This window comes from Hibiscus syriacus, unplaced genomic scaffold, assembly GCF_006381635.1.
Source record: "Hibiscus syriacus cultivar Baekdansim isolate YM2019G1 unplaced genomic scaffold, ASM638163v2 tig00117034_pilon, whole genome shotgun sequence".
Lineage (NCBI taxonomy): Eukaryota > Viridiplantae > Streptophyta > Magnoliopsida > Malvales > Malvaceae > Hibiscus > Hibiscus syriacus.
Genome location: NW_024063533.1, coordinates 4,672,156 through 4,691,609, shown reverse-complemented (window position 1 = coordinate 4,691,609; position 19,454 = coordinate 4,672,156).

Below are 19,454 nucleotides of genomic sequence, written 5' to 3'. Positions count from 1 at the left end.
GTGTAATTGATACGAACATAATTCTTATTTGTGCTTGTTTAATTGATTGAAATGTAATGGTTGATTTGTTGATTTCAATCTGCATTATGTTGAAGGCAAAATGACTATCGCAATGCGAAATGAAAATCGCAATGCGAAATGAAAATCGCAACGAGATAATCGCAATGCGAAATGCAAATCGCAATGCGGAAATGAAAATCGCAACGAGAATCGCAATGCGATTTTCATTTCGCATTGCGATTTTCATTTCCGCATTGTGATTCTCTCGTTACGATTTTCATTTCGCATTGCGATTCTCTCATTGCGATTTTCATTTCGCATTGCGATTTTCATTTCGCATTGCGATTTTCATTTCGCATTGCGATTCTCTCGTTGCGATTTTCATTCGCATTGCGATTTTCATTTCCGCATTGCGATTTTCATGTTGGGATTTTCATTTCGCATTGCGATTCTCTCGTTGCGATTGTAATTTCCGTGTTGCGATAGTCAAATGCATGCCTAATAAGTGATAACAACTGAATAACAAGAGTTGGTTAAGTCAAAATGGTTGGCCTGAGTCATTAATTCAACTGAAAATGTTAAAAGTTCACACATAAAATCCATATAACACAACGTTTGCATTTAAAAATCACCTAAGTTAACAGTCCCAAAAGGTGAAGCCAATTGTGATTGGGATTTTAAAGATGATTGCCTTTTGCTTGACACCATATGAGCTTTGGATGAGGATCCATTTTGTAGAGGAAAAGATGATTTTGATGGCACTGGTGATCCACATGTCAACCTTGTATGACCACTTTCCTTGCACCGACTACATGTCGATCTCTTCTTCTCTTCACCTTAGACGGTATACGATCGTGACTTTTGTCGGCCAGGTAGCCTTCTGTCCATGGCTGGTGGCAAAACTGTTTGTAAGTCATCTGGTATGTCCCACTCAGAAGGATGTGGAATAGGGTAGACAATCTCGGCATAAGTCTGTCGATAAACTTCTGTTGCGATCGTCTAACTGGTCAATACGAAAACCGGAATTTGGTGCTGAAAGTTGATTGGGATTTGGATTAGAGAAAGGTTGTGGTTTTGAGAAAACTTAGTTGATTACTACCCGCTACTGACCCAACAATACTACTTCTAGGTTCAACACATACAATGTAACATCATCTTGTGAAACACTAATGTAAGCAATGAATCGTTCAACATCTTCATTGTCGGTTAACAAATAAACTTTACCATTTCTGATAAGATAGCCTAAATCCACTTAGGGGCTCTAAATTCATTTATTTGAAACACGTAGCATTAGAGTTTCATAAGTTAACTTTTGTAAAGACAATTTTAGTTGAATTCATGGGTAAAGGCATATATTGTAAAACACCATGAACATTATCCCATGACCCTCCAAACACAAATCTATCCAAACATGATCAACATTAGATGATTTCATGGTTGTAAATTAATTTACTAAACAGACGCTGCGAAACTAAAACCTGTTGCCGGATTGGGAAGGATGTCGTTGGATATAGGAACGGATGTCGCCGGAGAGTGATAGATGGAGATGGAATGAGTTGCGATTTAGGGATTTAGTTTATGATTTGCTGCTGTTGCGTAGTTATATACCCAAATTTCAGTGTGATTTACAGATTCTCGTTGCGATTTACGGATTATCATTGCGATTTACAGATTCTCGTTGCGATTTACGGATTATCGTTGCGATTTACGGATACGCGTTGCGATATACGGATACGCATTGCGATTTACGGATACGCGTTGCTATTTACGGATACACGTTGCGGTTTACGGATACGCGTTGCGATTTATGTGTTCGCGTTGCGATTTTCATATTCGCGTTGCGATTCTTGAAAATCGCAATGCGAATTTGTACTATCGCATTGCGATTTTCAAGAATCGCGTTGCGATTTGGAAACTGATTTGCGATTCTGGGGATCGCGTTGCGATTTTTATTTCGCGTTGCGATTTTGTTGGTCATTTTGGCAAATCCAAAAAAAGTTGGTTAAAATCGTATATTATAAGACATTTTTGGTCACTGAGGCGATTTTCTCTTTTATTAATGGTATCCACTTTAAAATTTTATTGTTGCTCATTTCTTATAAAAATATTTATTATTAAAACACATATACGCACCTTAAAAAATATTTCTAAATCGATCGCTGGAAGACATGATGCGGATTACTCAAACATCTTCCCGTTCAAGAAATTGATTCGAGTAATGGCCCGCCATAACCGATGAAAGTGCAAAAAGGGAAAGGATTATACTTTAACTCGTAACAATAACGAAAATGGTGAAAAAGTTGAGGCAGCATAAAAGAAATTAGTGAAGATAATTAAGGCCTAGGGAAGTGAAATTTATGGGCCATGAAAAGCTAAGTAATTAGTAAAGATAGCAACATAGGCCCCCTTCAAAAAGTTATGAAAGAATTGGCTATTGCCAAGGTAATGGCAAAAAGGTAACACAAACTATCAATTCATTTAATTTAGGGTAAAGTATACAATTGGACCCTTAATTATAGATAGTTACTTTGTTAATTTCTTTGACTATTAAAAGTTACAAAATAGTTTCTTGACTATAGGGTATTGTTTTCTTGATTCCTCAACTATTAAAAGTTACAAAATGATCACCCGACTATTCATATTTTTCAAACTCATCCTTTTATGTTAAAAAATTGACGGACGTCTGAGCTTGACATTAACCTGTTGATTGAGATATGATAAAATCACATTTTAATGATGTCTATTGACACCACAATTTCTTTCAAGAACTAGCTTGACGACGTAAAGAAAACGGTTAGGCGATCCACAAAATACAACTCAAACGATTATGAGATCAGATTTTATCATATCACAGTCAACAAGTTACTGTCTAACTCAGGCGACTATCAATGTTTTAAAGGGAAATGATGATATATGAATAGTCGGATAATCATTTTGTAATTCTTAATAGTCGAAAGACTCAACAAAATAATGTCTTATAATTGAGGGACTATTTTGTAACTTTCAATAGTTGAAAGACTCAACAAAACAATATCCTATAGTTGAGAGACCATTTGTATACTGTCGACACTCATTTTTCGATATTATTAATAATATTGTTATAATATTATTATATTATTAATATATTATTATTATTATTATTATTAACAATAAAAATAATAATTTATTAATATTATTATTTTACAGATTATAACAGGCTTAGCCCAAAACCCATGCCTAAATACAAATCAATCTCGGAGCCCAATAACCTGAAGGCCCATATCCATACAACCCAGTGCAGAACCGGTCCAACAAACCCATCCAGTTATAGCTAGGGTTTTTAAACCCTATCTCCAGCCGCCAGCTCCTCACAACCATTGGATCTGGCCTAGATCCAACGATCCAGATCAAATCTAGAAGAAACTCTAGGGTTCACCAACCCTAGAGATATTTCGGTCGTCGCCTCCAGGTGCTCCAACCAGATGCTGCCACGACGCCGCCGCCTCTAACAGAAGGATCTAGAAGAAGCGAGGATAGCCGCACACTTCATCATCTATATGGTGAGTCACCATCGTAGATCCGGTGACTCACCGAATGAATAGTGTTTTGAGGGCTATAAAAAGCCTTGATTTCCCTGCAAAGAAAGGGGAACACAACGGCAAGAACGGGAAAAGAGCAAGCAACACCAAACGAGCTGCAAACAAATCGAAAGGAGAAGAAAGGAGAGGAGATCTTACCTTCGTCGAAGCCCAAACGTTGTCGGAAAAGTTGTTTTACCGAAGGTAAAATCTTAGATCTAGGTCGTTTTAAAGTTTTTTAGGGAAAAAAAGAGGGTGGATTCGGGTAGAGGGTTAATAGATCTACATTTTAAGCTATTTTGATTTTTTTTCGGCAGAACGAGTGACTCGAAGGAGAAAAAGGAGAGGAGATCTACCTTCGTCGAAGCCCAAACGTTGTCGGAAAAGTTGTTTTACCGAAGGTAAAATCTTAGATCTAGGTCGTTTTAAAGTTTTTTAGGGAAAAAAAGAGGGTGGATTCGGGTAGAGGGTTAATAGATCTACATTTTAAGCTATTTTGATTTTTTCCGGCCATGAATAGTGACTGGAATAGTAACCAGTGACGGTGAATATTGACTGACGGTGATCGGAATAATGACTGTTATGTGGTCGGCTGGTGACCGGAGTTTCCTTCGGTGAGAGAGTTTAGAGAGAATGGAGAGCTTCTTAGAGAGAGAAGCAAAAGAGGAAAATGAGGGAAAATGAGAAAAAATGGTCATTTAAGACCTATTTATACTTTCCTCAAAACTATGTCGTTTTAAGGAGGGAGTGTCTGTGTAATTTCAGAATTGATAAATCATATTCGTGGTCCCTATATTCTATAATCTTCCATTATAGTCACCGAAATCAGGTTTCTATATCTTTTAATTTTGTCTTCGCATTTTATTTATTTTGATTTTAGTCACTACTCGTATATTTACATATATTAGATAAAATATTCATATTAGTCCTCATAATTTTAATAATTATTTTAATCTTAATAGTAATTAGGATAACTTACACTTTTAATATATATTTTATAATATTCTGTATTATGGTAATTATATATTTTATATTTTCCTATTATTATTTTGGTTATTATTTAATTGTAATTTTATTTTATTTTTATTATTACCTTTTATGTTTAAATATTTTAAATCTAGTACTTATTTATTATTTTTTATTTTAGTCATATATGTATCCTAATAATATATACTAATGTTTAAAATAAAATAAAATAAAATATTGAATAATTAAAATAATAATAAAATGCTACCATTATTAAAAGTAATAATAAAAAATAGAAAGGTAGAGCACTATTATGGTGGATGTTCAAATAACTTTTACCCATGTTTATTAATTTTTGCCAAATTTTGTCATGTTCCCACGTTTTTTTGTTTTAATTATTTATAATCACATTAATTTTTGTTTTTTAATAAGAGCACTATAACTATGGATACTCCATTTATATTATCTATATTTTGAATTAATAAAATATAAATTTACATAATAAAATTTAGGATTATTATGTCATATATTTTATGATATTTTGAATTAAGACCATTAATTTAGATATTTTATAATTTAATCAATAAGCTTTAATATTTTAATTTTAAATAATATTTTAGGATTATTTACATTTATATTATCTATATTTCTTAATATTTTGAATTAGGGCAATGAGTTTTGATATTTTATATTTTAATCCTATAATTTTAATTTTCTTTATTTTGGTCACTATTTTATTTTATTTTATATTTTATTATTACCTCTTTAGTTTTAATATTTTTAATTTAGTACTTTAATTATTATTCTTTATTTTATTTTAGTCCTAGTTAATTTCACATGATATCCTCATAAGCATCACTTGAATCGAATCGAAATACATTGACTAAAGGTAATATTCGAGCATTTTAATATTGTCGTAAAGTGACTATCTTAACGTATAAGAAAGTTACTTTCGATAATTTTAAAATAAAAGTCTATCCCGCTAAATGACACTAATTAAAGCGAATTCATTTTTAAAAAATTTGGGAATCGAGGAAAAGATCGTATTCTTTTAATTAAATTCAATCAGAAAAGACAGTTAGATCAAATTTAAAGTCTTGTCTCAAGATATTTGATTAATCGAATGTCCTTATCCTCATTAAATATTGGTAAAATAAATAATATAATTAATTGCTTGATTTATTTTTAATTTGCTTGACTTTTACATGATTTCACTCTAAAAATTATTTTGGGTATTATTATTTTGAAATTTAGAATGAAATTTTAATATTTTTTATTTCAATTATAGTAAGAATCGATTTCTTCAAGGTATGATAAATCGATTCTTCTCGATAAGAAATAATTAAATATTATTATCTTTCATCCAAAATTTTGAAAAATTATATTTTAAGGGATCTTAAATTAAATCAGACTCAAGCTTGTACATTTTATAGAAAATACAATTAATTAAACGACTAGGTACCGATTTAGGGCATTGTGGGGGTGTTAATCATTTCACACACGTAACCGACTCCCGAACTCAAAGTTTGGTAATGCAGATCCCAAGTTTGTCTTTTTAATTGAAGTTAATATTTTATTAAAATGACAAATTTATTTTTGGGTGTCCAATCACACCCTAATAAAATATTAGTGGCGACTCCCCGAACCACGTTTTAGTTCAAACCGATCGATCCAAAGATCATTTTCGAAACGAGGACAACCTTTCCCCCCACGTGGGTAAAAGACCGATTCAGTAACTTGGCGACTCCGCTGGGGACTTTTTTTTAGAGAGTCAGGCCATTAGTCGATTAATAAATTGTCTTTGCAAATAAAATTACAAGTTCGTTCTAATTTGGTTTTGATCCCTTATTTGGTTTTAAATAAGTTTTGTTTGCATTTTGACTCTTAATTTGCTTAACCACTAAATAGTCGTACTGATCTGTTTGCTAATGTTTTCAGATTAAATAATTGTTCATGGTCTTGAGTTTTCTGTTCAGTGTTGTTTGCTTTATTTTCGCTTTTCCTCATACACTGCACAACTGCATTTGCATGACATGAGCTAAAACCCTGCTCTGTCCTATTTAAGTAGGAGTAAGTAACTACTCCCTCGTGTGGTTTTCACCTCCGTGTGGGATAGTGAAACGCTTTTTGGGCTCACGCCTTATGATCCTCGTGAGGTTTTCACCTCCGCAATGACATAAGGAAGTGTGTCCCCTCAAATTGAACTCGATTCGAAAGCCTGTTATGGGCCATGATTGAGGGTTCGGTAGCCCAAGAGGGCACCGACAAAGGACAATTCGATGACCCCTTACTTTAGAACCGAACCCAGCATGTAGTAAACTTAGAACCCAAATACAGTCTTACCCAGACCATATGATCATGCAAGGAGAGTACATAAGGAAAAGCTTATTTGAGCATTCTTTAGTGAAATTTTAATTTCTTGAATAAATATATGCGAACTAGAAATCATGCGGTTAGGTTTAATTTCTTGGATAAGCATGCGAACTAGACGGTATGAGGTTAGGATGTTCTATAAACAAAGCATATGGGTAGAAATCATGACTGGTTAGGATCTACTAAAGCATGATTGGGTAGACAACATGTGGGGTAGGTTTTATTGAAAAATAAAATTACATTTGATTAATTCATTTATGATTACTAACCAATTTTCTCTTATCATTTTGCTTAAATTTTGTTACCATTTTGCATTGTATTATTCATCTCATGGTGTTGACCCTTGAACAATGTCCATATAGAAGGCTAGTAATATAGAACGAAGGATTCAAAAGAGGTAGAAAATGATGCAGATATTATGAGATGGTCCAACCAGTCTCAGCTAACAAATAAAGGCAGTTTGAAGACTGGCTCAGATCTGACTAGGCACACGCATTAATGACTGTCAAAATGACCTGATCACTAGTTACATTTAACATGCACAAGGAAGGTCAATACTTGGTTGAATTATCACATGATGTTGATGCTGTAAGTAAATGATTGAAGCCCGAGACTGAAAAAGCACACAGGATCCTGGACTTACTGGGGCACATCCAATAATTAGAAGAGATAGCTTAGATTTATATGTGATATGTTTAATCCTTCTAATTGAACTTCGTTTCTAATATGAAAAGTTGTTCTAAGGAATCATTCTAGAATCAACACCCTGTATTGCATTCACATTGCATCCACATTGCATTTACTTTTTTGTATTACACTTTAGTCATATTTTTCACATTCATTAATAAAACACCAATGATAATAAAAGCATTGCGTGGCAGAATACTGGACATTTACAAGCATCTGTATCACACACGGAAAAGGTCAGTGGATAACAGAATTGACCAAATAGAGAAGGTTCAAACTGAAATGCAAGAGAATTTTAAGAAAACGCAAGATGATATGCGCGAGCAGATGATGATGGCTCAAAACGACATGATGGAAGGGTTAGCTAGTTTGATACGAGGAAATAGTATAATCCAAGAAGAGACTTCAGTTATCGGTCCTAATGTTGAGGAGTATGTATATCCCCTAGGTTCTGAACCATGAACTGACAGTGGAAAAGCCCCAGTTGTTAATTCTTATGTGGAACCATTATATCCCTCTGGCTTTATACCACTGCATGTCCGAGCACAACAAGCAATGACTGTTCAACCAAAAAAAACAAGTGAACCAACCTGGGGCTTCTGTAAACCCACAACCAGTAGAATGTGTCTCTGATCTCGATGAAGAGGACAAGAAATAACATAATAAGGAGCTTAAGAAAGAATGGGAAACAAATGAAGCATGAATTCTGAGTTATGAAAGAATACGCTAACCTATATGGAATTGACGCCAAAGAGCTAAGTCTGGTTCCCGATTTAGTGTTGCCACCAAAATTCAAAGTTCCATAATTCGAGAAATTTGATCTGTTGTCCTTCTGCACATATTACAATGTTCAGTAGAAAAATGACTGACTATGTAAGGGATGATCAACTGTTAATCCACTGCTTTCAGGAGAGCCTAGCAGGGTCAACTATCCGTTGGTACAATCAGTTAAGTCGGGTTTAGATTAAATCCTGGAATGAAGGACCTGGCTAAAGCTTTTCTAGAACAGTATAAGCACGTAAAAGATATAAGGTCAAACCGAATCCAGTTACAGAGCATGGAGAAGAGGTCCAACGAAAGCTTCAGGTAATATGCCCAAATGTAGAGGGATATGGTTGTGCAAGTTCATCCACCGCTAGAGAAAAAAGAAACTAATATTCTTTTCGTGAACACTCTGAAAGCCCATTATTTGGCCACCTTATAGGAAATTCATCCAAGAATTTTGCTGATGTGGTCACGGTAGGAGAAATGGTTGAGGTGGCAATTAGGTGTGGGAAGCTAGATGGAGGAGAATCTAGCAAGAAGCTGTCAGAAAGAAGGAATGATAATGAGATCAGTAACGTGAGGAAATATGACTCCAATAACGTTACTGTGTCCCGACCTCAAGCCATTAGGTCATTCATGTAGAACCCTGCCCAGCAAGGGGCAAGAGAACTAAGTCAGGAAAGAAAATGAATTCAATTTGACCCCATCCCCATGACCTACAAGGATTTGTTCCAAATCTTGTACGACAAGCATGTGGTGTCACCTTACCATATTTCACCAATGCTGCCTCCTTACCCGAAATGGTTTGGGATCAATGCCCAATGTGAATATCATGCGGGGGTTCATAGGCATTCAATCGAAAATTGCTTTACTTTTAAAAAGGTCGTATAATGATTAAAACAGAGAAATATCATTAACTTCAGTGACAACAAGCAACCCAACGTGGATCAGAACCCACTGTTAAACCATGCAGGGGTAAGTCTCAATACAGTTATAGAGAAATGAGGAACAAGTGAGGGTAAATACCCTAATCCAAATGAACACCCACCATTCTAGGAGAAATAGGGTATTCTTGCTGAACAAAGGAAGGTCATGCTTCACTGCAATCACATTTTCTTTTTGCAGCATCCTGTTTGAACTTTTTTTTATGCTTTCTTATCTTTCTTTTTGTAAGTATATGTAAATAAATTACGCTGCTTTAAAGATGGTGAGAATTGAATCAAATTTGCAATCTTGCAGTACTTCAAATATCAATAAACTCTTTACTTAATCAGAGTTATAAATCTTTAACAAAATGACAAAATTGAAAACTGATAAAACAATGACCCTGGACTTTACCCCAAAATATACATTCGAACACCATACCCTTCTCTTGCAATGACCAAGCTAGCCTTCTCTCTGCATGAAGCTACAATTAAGGTTTTGGCATTCAGATATGTAAGGATGTGGACAAAATGGGGCATCTTACATATGAGATTGCAAAGTCGATTGGTATACACTTTTGTTAGTGATGTTCAATGATGATCATGATCTTCACAAATGAAACAGTAGAGTAGGTGAATCTAGTTTAAGTCAGTTGCTTGGAAATTGAACTATAAGAATGAGATTTTCTGACTTTCAACAACACTTAGACTATAACAGGTTCTCCTTAACAAGCTTAAGAAATTAAATATGTATACCCAGAATATAATTATATGTGTATACAATAAAGCTGAGCTATTCCGCTAAAGCAACTGGTTATAGAGAAAACTCGAAAGCCCTGGCTTTATGAATAGATTATATTCAAACCATGACATTGATCGGGTACTTGGTAATTCAGTGTTTACTCCACTGTGGTTTTCAATTCAAAGACTTTGTGATGACATGAATCCTTCAGCTAATCGAACAAATGCTATTATAAAATAGATGTATACATAAAGCTGAATTCAGCTAGCCAAACATGGCAAATAAATCAAATTTACTAAATAAGGAGTTTCGGTAAAGATACTAAGGGAGTCAATGAACACTTGTTTTAGTCATTTCACACAAGCACTTAGAAATTTTATTTTAGACTGATCTGCCTGCCTTTGTAGAGGATTCTACAAAGCTTGAACAAATTGAAGATTTCAGAGAACTGAAATACAAGTGTTCCAAAAAGTCTAGCGATTGAATATGCTCGTTGCTTCCTTTTGTTTGCTTCCACTTAATATGCCAAGCCGAAAAAGAAGGGCATGTCATAAGGTTCACAAATGCATATAAACAAATATTTCAATGGCTGAAACCTTAGAAAATAAGGAAGCCAACTTGAAGCCAACCCATTAATTTTGATACTTGTCAAAGATATATAACTTTGAAAAGTTAAAGGGTAGTTGATTCTTTTGATATTTTGTGAACTCATGTTTGTGATTTGATTGTGAGCTTGAATTAGGGGGCAATTCTTTACAAATTTATTTCATTCTTTGATTTCTAAAATAAAATAAAGGAAAAAAAACATTTTCAAACAGGCAGTTTCAAATACGAAAAGTCTTTGAAGTAGTGATCTATTGAAGAGACAGATGATCGCCTTGTTTAAAAAGGGCATATCCCAAGCATATAGCAAGAATAAAAGAATGTGACCAGTCAAAGATGGAATTTGGCACCCAAGTAGGGAGAAGCCATAAAAGTACCCACTTTGGGGCATGACCAAAGACCCTTATCATGTCGAAATAGCAAATTTCATACTGAGAAGACATTAAGGATGTGTCTCACAACTTGAAGTGCCAGGGGTAAACCCTGGTTATAAGTAGAGCTTACATTGTAAAGCAAATCAATCAAGCATCAATTAATGGCAAAGTCCCAAACAATAACTCTGATGTCGCATTTGAGCCAAAGTCAGAATGGGACATCAAGATCATATTACTGATCACCACAAGAAATGAAACATTTCTTCTAATACTAATGCAGATGAGGTTAAAGAAGACACAAAAACAAGATGATTGGGTAAATCTCCAAGAGTTGTAAACTGCTACACCGATATCTGAGTAAACCATATAGAAGAATGATCAAAAGATAGAAGACTTGGTTCTCTACTTTGGAGTCGAAGGAATTGAATCAGGATTTATGCATGCACGAAAACATCATTTGCATAAAAGAAAATGTATTGCATTGCATTCGCATTTCACACATAGATGTATGGATTTTCATATTTTCCAAGGAAAAGAGAAGATCTATTATATCAAAATCCCAACAAGTGGAAGCTAAAATTCAAACTTCAAATACAGGGAATCATGTTTAAGGAGATAGAACCAGAAGAACAGGGTGGACCCAATTCACAGAGGAAACATTACTTTGAAATGGGGCATGTTCCCCAACTATTAAGTTGTTTTATAAATAAAAGAAATATGAGAAAGGTTTCTCATTTAAATTTGAAAATTGAAATTGTGGAAAAGTAAGAAAGGTTTATTACCTAGTAAACTATTTTCAAAATTTATAAATCCTTCGGGTCATCTATAAATCTTTCGAAGAAAGATGATAAGTCATTCGGGTCATCCATAAGTCCTTCGGGCATGATGTTTTCACATGTCTATCAAAATATGAGAAATGTTTCTCATTTAAATCTGAGATTTGAAATTTTTAAAAAGTAAAAAATGTTTCTTACCTAGTAAACTATGTCAAAAAATTTTAAGTCATTCAGGCCATCTATAAGCCTTTCGAGCAAGATGATAAGTCCTTCGGGCATGATATTTTTGCATGATTTTTCAGAAAATAAGAAAACAATTTCCGAAGTCTCTCATTAAAATACTTTCTGAAGAAAAAAAGAGAAGAAATTTTTGAAAAAATAACCGATTCAGAGTCCCCCAGATATGATATTCCCTTCAGAGTAAGCGGAACATGTCTCTCTTTTCCAATATTTGATATTCCCTTCAGAGTAAGTGGAACAAGTCTGCCCCGATTCAATGGATCAATTCCCCCAGATCTGATATTCCCTTCAGAGTAAGCGGAACATGTCTCTATTTTCCAAGATTTGATATTCCGTTCAGAGTAAGCGGAACAAGTCTGCCCTGATTAAATGGATCAAACTCCTTCAAGATCTGATATTTCCTTCAGAGTAATCGGAATAGGTCTCTCTTTTCCAAGATTTGATATTCCCTTCAGAGTAAGTTGAACAAGTCTGCCCCGATTTAATGGATCAACTACCCCAGATCTGATATTCCCTTCAGAGTAAGCAGAACAAGTCTCTCTTTTCCAATATTTGATATTCCCTACAGAGTAAGTGGAACAAGTTTGCCCCAATTCAATGGATCAAATTCCTTAAGATTTGATATTCCCTTCAGAGTAAGCGGAACAGGTCTCTCTTTTCCAAGATTTGATATTCCCTTCAGAGTAAGTGAAACAAGTCTACCTCAATTCAATTTCCCCTGAAAAATAGTGGAATGAATCACATCTCCTTCCAGATCTGATATTTCCTTCAAGAAGAAGCGGAACAGATTCATATATTCCAATATTTGATATTCCTTGAGTGCTAGTGGAATAAATCTACCTCGATTCAAGTTTCCCTGAAGAACAGTGGAATTGATCAACATCCTCAAATCAGATATTCCCCGAGTAACAACAGAACAGATTTCTTAATCATATTCCAAACCTTGAGATTGACTGGACGAAAAACGTATTGTCTCTTCGTCTTTGTCCTATTCTTGTTAACACAAAATATAACAAAGAGGGGCAGCTGTCGGCACTCATTTTTCGATATTATTAATAATATTGTTATAATATTATTATATTATTAATATATTATTATTATTAACAATAAAAATAATAATTTATTAATATTATTATTTTATAGATTACAACAGTCTTAGCCCAAAACCCAGGCCTAAATACAAATCAATCTCAGAGCCTAATAACCCGGAGGCCCAGATCCAGACAACCCAGTGCAGAATCAGCCCAACAAACTCGATCCAGTTATAGTTAGGGTTTTTAAACCCTATCTCCTCACAACCGTTAGATCTGGCCTATATCCAAAGGTCCAGATCCAATCTAGAAAAAAATCTAGGGTTCACCAACCCTAGAGATATTTCGACCGCCGCCTCTAGGTGCTCCAACCAGATACTGCCACGACGCCGTCGCCTCCAACAAAAGGATCCAGAAGAAGCGAGGATAGTCGCACACTTCATCATCTATATGGTGAGTCACCATCGTAGATCCGATGACTCACCGAACGAACAGTGTTTTGAGGGCTATAAAAAGCCTTGATTTCCATGCAAAGAAACGGGAACACAATGGCAAGAACGAGAAGAGAGCAAGCAACACCAAACGAGTAGCAAACAAACCGAAAGGAGAAGAAAGGATAGGAGATTTTACCTTCGTCGAAGCCCAAACATCGTCGGAAAAGTTGTTTTACCGAAGGTAAAATCTTAGATCTAGGTCGTTTTGAAGTTTTTTAGGGAAAAAAGATGGTGGATTCGGGTAGAGGGTTAATAGATCTACATTTTGAGCTATTTTGATTCTTTCCGACTGTTAATAGTGACCGGAATAGTACCCGGTGTCGCAACTGTCTTTCGGTTGGGCCCTGGAATTGGGCTTCGACTTGAAAAATGTGGATTGGAGTCGCCACCGATCATTTATTTAAAATAAATAGGTTGATCAGATACCCTATTTCTTACCTGATTTGCGCCTTTCCAAAGATGTGTCGGGTTCAGGAGTCGGTTACGGTCAAGGAAGGATTAGCACCCTTGAATCGTCCTTTCGGTACTACGTAATTTCCAATTGTCTTTGATTAAGAAAATTGCAAGTTAAATTAAAATGTAAAATTTGATCTGAATTACTTACCCTTAATGAGTTTACGGAAATACCCTTAAAAATAAGATTTTAAAAGAAAATAAAATAATAAAGAAAGTAACAAAACTAAAGAGTAAACCAAGGAATAAATGAAACCAATAAAATAAACATAAATAATTGGATGAAAAAAAATGAAATTGAAAAATAAATAAATGAAGATAAAATATATACAAAAAGAATAAAAAGGTAAAGTGTTTTTTTAAAAAAATAATAAGAGCAAAGAAACTAAAAAATATAATGAAAATAAATAAATAGTATAAATAAAATAATAAAAAATATATATAAAAATATAAAAATTTATGTATAATAAAATACTAAATAGTAATAATAAAATAATAAATGAAAAAATAAATATACATATAATATTAACTAAAAAAAATAGTAATCATAGAAATATAAAATAAAATAAAGTAAGATATATATATATATAATGTTAGGAAAATATAGTAAAAAACATAGTAAATAAGTAAACATAGATAGAAAAAAATATATATATATATATATAATAATAGGAAATAATATAATATAACGTAAAGTAAATGAAACAAAATTATAATAAATAAATAAAAATAATAATTAAATATACGTAAATAATAAGGTTAAATTAAAATAAAAATGAAATAGGGGTCAAAATTAAAACCAATCGAAGAAAAAATGACAAAACACGCGGATCCACACAACTCGTTTATAAAAATCCGAATAGTTTTTCAAAAACACAAGCCTCGGGGACTAGATCTACAAAAATAGATCTCGAAAACGTCCCCGTTCATCGGCCAAAAACACTTCTCTCAGTTTTCTTTCGAAATCAAAACACAGTAAGGGTAAGGAAAAATAACATGCGAAGGTATGAACTTTACTTTTCAAAATATAAATGCTTCGAAAAATGGCTACGAGTTGCTTGTAATTTTTTGCTTGGTATTTCGTACATCCTCTTACTAATGTGTTACAATAGTGTGTTACAATAGTGAGTTACAATGACTATTTATAATACTTGTGGATCTTATCTTTAGGAGTTTAAATAATAGTAGAACTCTATCCTATTTTTAGGAGTTTGAATCCTAGCAAAATTCTATCATATTTTTAGGAGTTTGAATCCTAGTAGGACGAAAAGGTGTGTTGACAGCTGCCCCTCTTTGCCCATAGTCGTGTAACGGGATAGGGAAAAGATTAAAAGATACACTTTTCGTTCAGTGGAGTTGAAAATTGACTCTGATGTTTCAATAACTCCCTGTCGAATTGAGTTACGGATGACTCCTCCATCGTGAAGTCAAGTTCATCTTGAAATGATATGAAATTGAAGCCGTAGTTCAGAATTTGAACCAGCACGTGGCTTCCCATTGCCCTTCGGTCTTCTTCTCGGTTTAAAGACCTTAGATCGGAATCGAACTCAAAAATCTTCATTGACAAATAGCTTTTTCTTGACTTAAGCTATGCTGCTTGAAAATGGTTGCTTGTCACTCAAGCACGGCTAACCCAGGTCCTCTTCTCGACTTGAAAACCTCGACTGCAACCGGAAAGTAGTGCGATTGATGTGTCATCGAGCTGAATGGAATCGAACTCGACAATTTTGATGGCAGATAACCCTTCTAGCCTTGAGTTATGTTGTAAATGATATGCCTTGGAGCTTAGCGTAGTCGAACTCGAAGGTATTTGTTGACAAATAATCCTTCTTTGAGTTGGATATCCCTCGTCGTGAAGTTGAAATCCAATCTAAAGATGGATGATGCTTGTGTGCACGATTCCCTTCGTCGTGAAGTTGAAACCGCGGGTGGCCCCTTCGTCGTGGAGTTGAGCCTGGAATTGGATATCCTTCGTCGTGAAGTTGAAATCCAAGTAAGTAGTATTGTTCCGAGTCCAATATCCTCCGTCGTGAAGTTGAAATTGGCTCTGGAATCGGGAAATTGTTTGTTGACAACCAGCCGTCCCTTCATTGTGAAGTTGAACTTGTGTTGTCTCGAGTCTAATATCCTTTGTTGTGAAGTTGAAATTGGCTCCGAAAATGGGAAATTATTTGTTGACAACCAGCGGACCCTTCATCGTGAAGTTGAACTTGCGTTGTCTCGAGTCTAATATCCTTCGTTGTGAAGTTGAAATTGACTCTGAAATTGGGAAGTTGTTTGTTGACAACCAACGGTCCCTTCATCTTGAAGTTGAACTTGCGTTGTCTGGAGTCCAATATCCTTCGTTGTGAAGTTGAAATTGTCTCTGAAATTGAGAAGTTGTTTGTTGACAACCAGCGGTCCCTTCGTCGTGAAGTTGAACTTGCGTTGTCTGGAGTCCAATATCCTTCGCTGTGAAGTTGAAATTGGCTCTGAAATTGGGAAATTATTTGTTGACAACCAGCGGTCCCTTCGTCGTGAAGTTGAACTTGCGTTGTCTGGAGTCCAATATCTTTCGCTGTGAAGTTGAAATTGGATCCGAAATTGGGAAATTGTTTGTTGACAACCAGCGGTCCCTTCGTCGTGAAGTTGAACTTGCGTTGTCTCGAGTCCAATATCCTTCGCTGTGAAGTTGAAATTGGCTCTGAAATTGGGAAGTTGTTTGTTGACAACCAGCGGTCCCTTCGTCGTGAAGTTGAACTTGCGTTGTCTTGAGTCCAATATCCTTAGTTGTGAAGTTGAAATTGGCTCTGAAATTGAGAAGTTGTTTGTTGACAACCAGCGGTCCCTTCGTCGTGAAGTTGAACTTGCGTTGTCTGGAGTCCAATATCCTTCGCTGTGAAGTTGAAATTGGCTCTGAAATTGGGAAGTTGTTTATTGACAACCAGCGGTCCCTTCATCATGAAGTTGAACTTGCCATGTCTTGAGTCCAATATCCTTCGCTGTGAAGTTGAAATTGGCTCTGAAATTGGGAAATTGTTTATTGACAACCAGCGGTCCCTTCGTCGTGAAGTTGAACTTACGTTGTCTGGAGTCCAATATCCTTCGTTGTGAAGTTGAAATTGGCTCTGAAATTGAGAAGTTGTTTATTAACAACCAGCGGTCCCTTCGTCGTGAAGTTGAACTTGTGTTGTCTGGAGTCCAATATCCTTCGCTGTGAAGTTGAAATTGGCTCTGAATTTGGGAAGTTGTTTGTTGACAACCAGCCGTCCCTTCGTTGTGAAGTTGAACTTGTGTTGTCTCGAGTGGCACGATATCCTCCGTCGTGGAGTTGAAATCGCGGATAGCCACTTCGTTGTGAAGTTGAGCCTTGACTTGAATATCCTTTGTCGTGAAGTTGAAATCGAAGTATTGTATGTTGCGGGTGGACACAATTCGCTTCACCGTGAAGTTGAAACCGTAGAGACCCCTTTATTGTGAAGTTTGGCTTCGAGCTAGATATCCTTCGTCGTGAAGTTGAAATCCACTCTCGAGCAAATTGTGTTGTTTCGAGAGAAACTTTCAATCTGTCGAGTTGGTCGAAGTGTAGCTTCTTGCTGCTGAGTTAAGCAACCAACATGAATCTTTAAAGGTGCTTTTGAATCGAGTATCCTTCGTCTTGAAGTTGAAACTTGACTCTAAAAGCTGCAAAAAATTAAGTATGTGGAAAATGATAAATATGATGCTCTAAAATATATGCATAAGATGCATGTAACATGAATTGGTTATATTTTATCTCCTGAAAAAGGTCTGATAATTTCATTAGGATGTTGAATCCCCAAATGATGCCCCAATATCCAAAAATGCCCCAATATTTGATGTTGAATCTCCAAAGATGCCCCAAATGTTCCTCATTTCTTGTTTCAGCATTGATTCTGAGCATGAGTTTTGTGTCTAAGAGTCACATGTCATTTACCAAGATCCACTCTAGAGAGACTGTCTTGTTTGAAGAAAAAATGTTTTTCTTTCTCTTTTATTTTCAAAGTTATGAAAATATCAATAAAGAGTTTCGAAAAATGTTTAATCAAAAGTTTTGAAAATATTGTCTCTTTAACGGTTTTACAATTGAGACAAATCATAAAACTAGAGTTCATTGGATATCAAACGTTTAATTACAATGTCAATCCTTCAATAAATTATAGCTATTTGACTCGTGCCAAGATCAAAGCTATCTTTGGGAAATGGTTAAGTAAGGAAAGGATAAAAAGGTCTCAGGTTATTGTGTTTGGTCAAAGGTTTGGCATTTGATGCTCAAAGGTTTGATGGGGTAGCTTGCATGCTCCTCTACTGGAAGTGTTCTTCGACTCCCAGCTTTCATAGTCACATTTGGATTGTGCGATGCCTTATCAAGGAATTTGTGTGATCGCCTCAGTTGAAAATTTTTTATATTCGAGCCGCCTTTTCAGGTTTTCAACTCGAACCCTCCTTTGGTTTTAAGACGTTATTCAGGATTTACATCTTGAACCCCCTTTGTTATTTTTCTCTACCATGCATTAATTACATTGTGTTTTGCAAACAAAGATTAATCCTGATGGGAGGGATGAAATCTGAAGATATTCTCTTTTGTTTAGAAATCCATGTATGATTAGAAGGGACTTTTAAGGCACGTAATGTAGGCCAGGATTCATGATTATGAAAGAAAAGGATAAATACCCCCAAACAAGTGTTTCAGGGTGTTGAACCAATGATCAATTCATTCTGATGCCTTCAATCTTGCTCAAAATGATTCTCTCTCTTGATGCTCTATGATCTTCGAGTGAAGTGATTCAGTAATTCGGGAATGATTATGCTTGATCAATCTCATAGTTTGAAGCTTGATGTACCATTTGTCTTTAGGGAATCTTTGCATGTTCTTTTTTGTCCCTTTTTCTTTTTGATTTTTGTTCTTTCTTTTTTTTGTTTTCTTTTTTTTGTTTTCTTCTTTTCTTTTTTGTTTTTGCCCTTTTTGTTCTGATTGAATCTTCACACTTGGCATTTGGTTCACCTTTTGGTATCTCATCTGAATCAATGTCTTCACTCATGTGAGCATATTTCTTCCACCTTGCCCCCCCAGTGTGGAGGGTGATCCTTGGTTAGGGTTGAATCAAAAGAAAAATACTACAGGCTCAAAAGGGGACACAAGGGATATATTTTTTTCTCCTGTTGTGAAGGGATAAAGAAAGAAAGTCGTTCATCATTTCATACATATAAATCTTCACAGAAGAGGTATCCCCAGGGGGATAGATTTTCAAGATTAATTATATTCACATGAAAACAGTGTAATTATTGTATGATAGAATTATTTCGAATGAATTCTTCTTCTTTTTCCCCAGATGTCTCAATGTTCAGGCTCCCCGCGAGATGCCCCAAGTTGGTTCTTTAGAAGAATGCTCATGTTAAAATGAACAACTCAATGCCTTGGGTTTTAATGGTAAGAAATGTTATTTTTGAGTCTAAAAAAGACAGTGGTGTG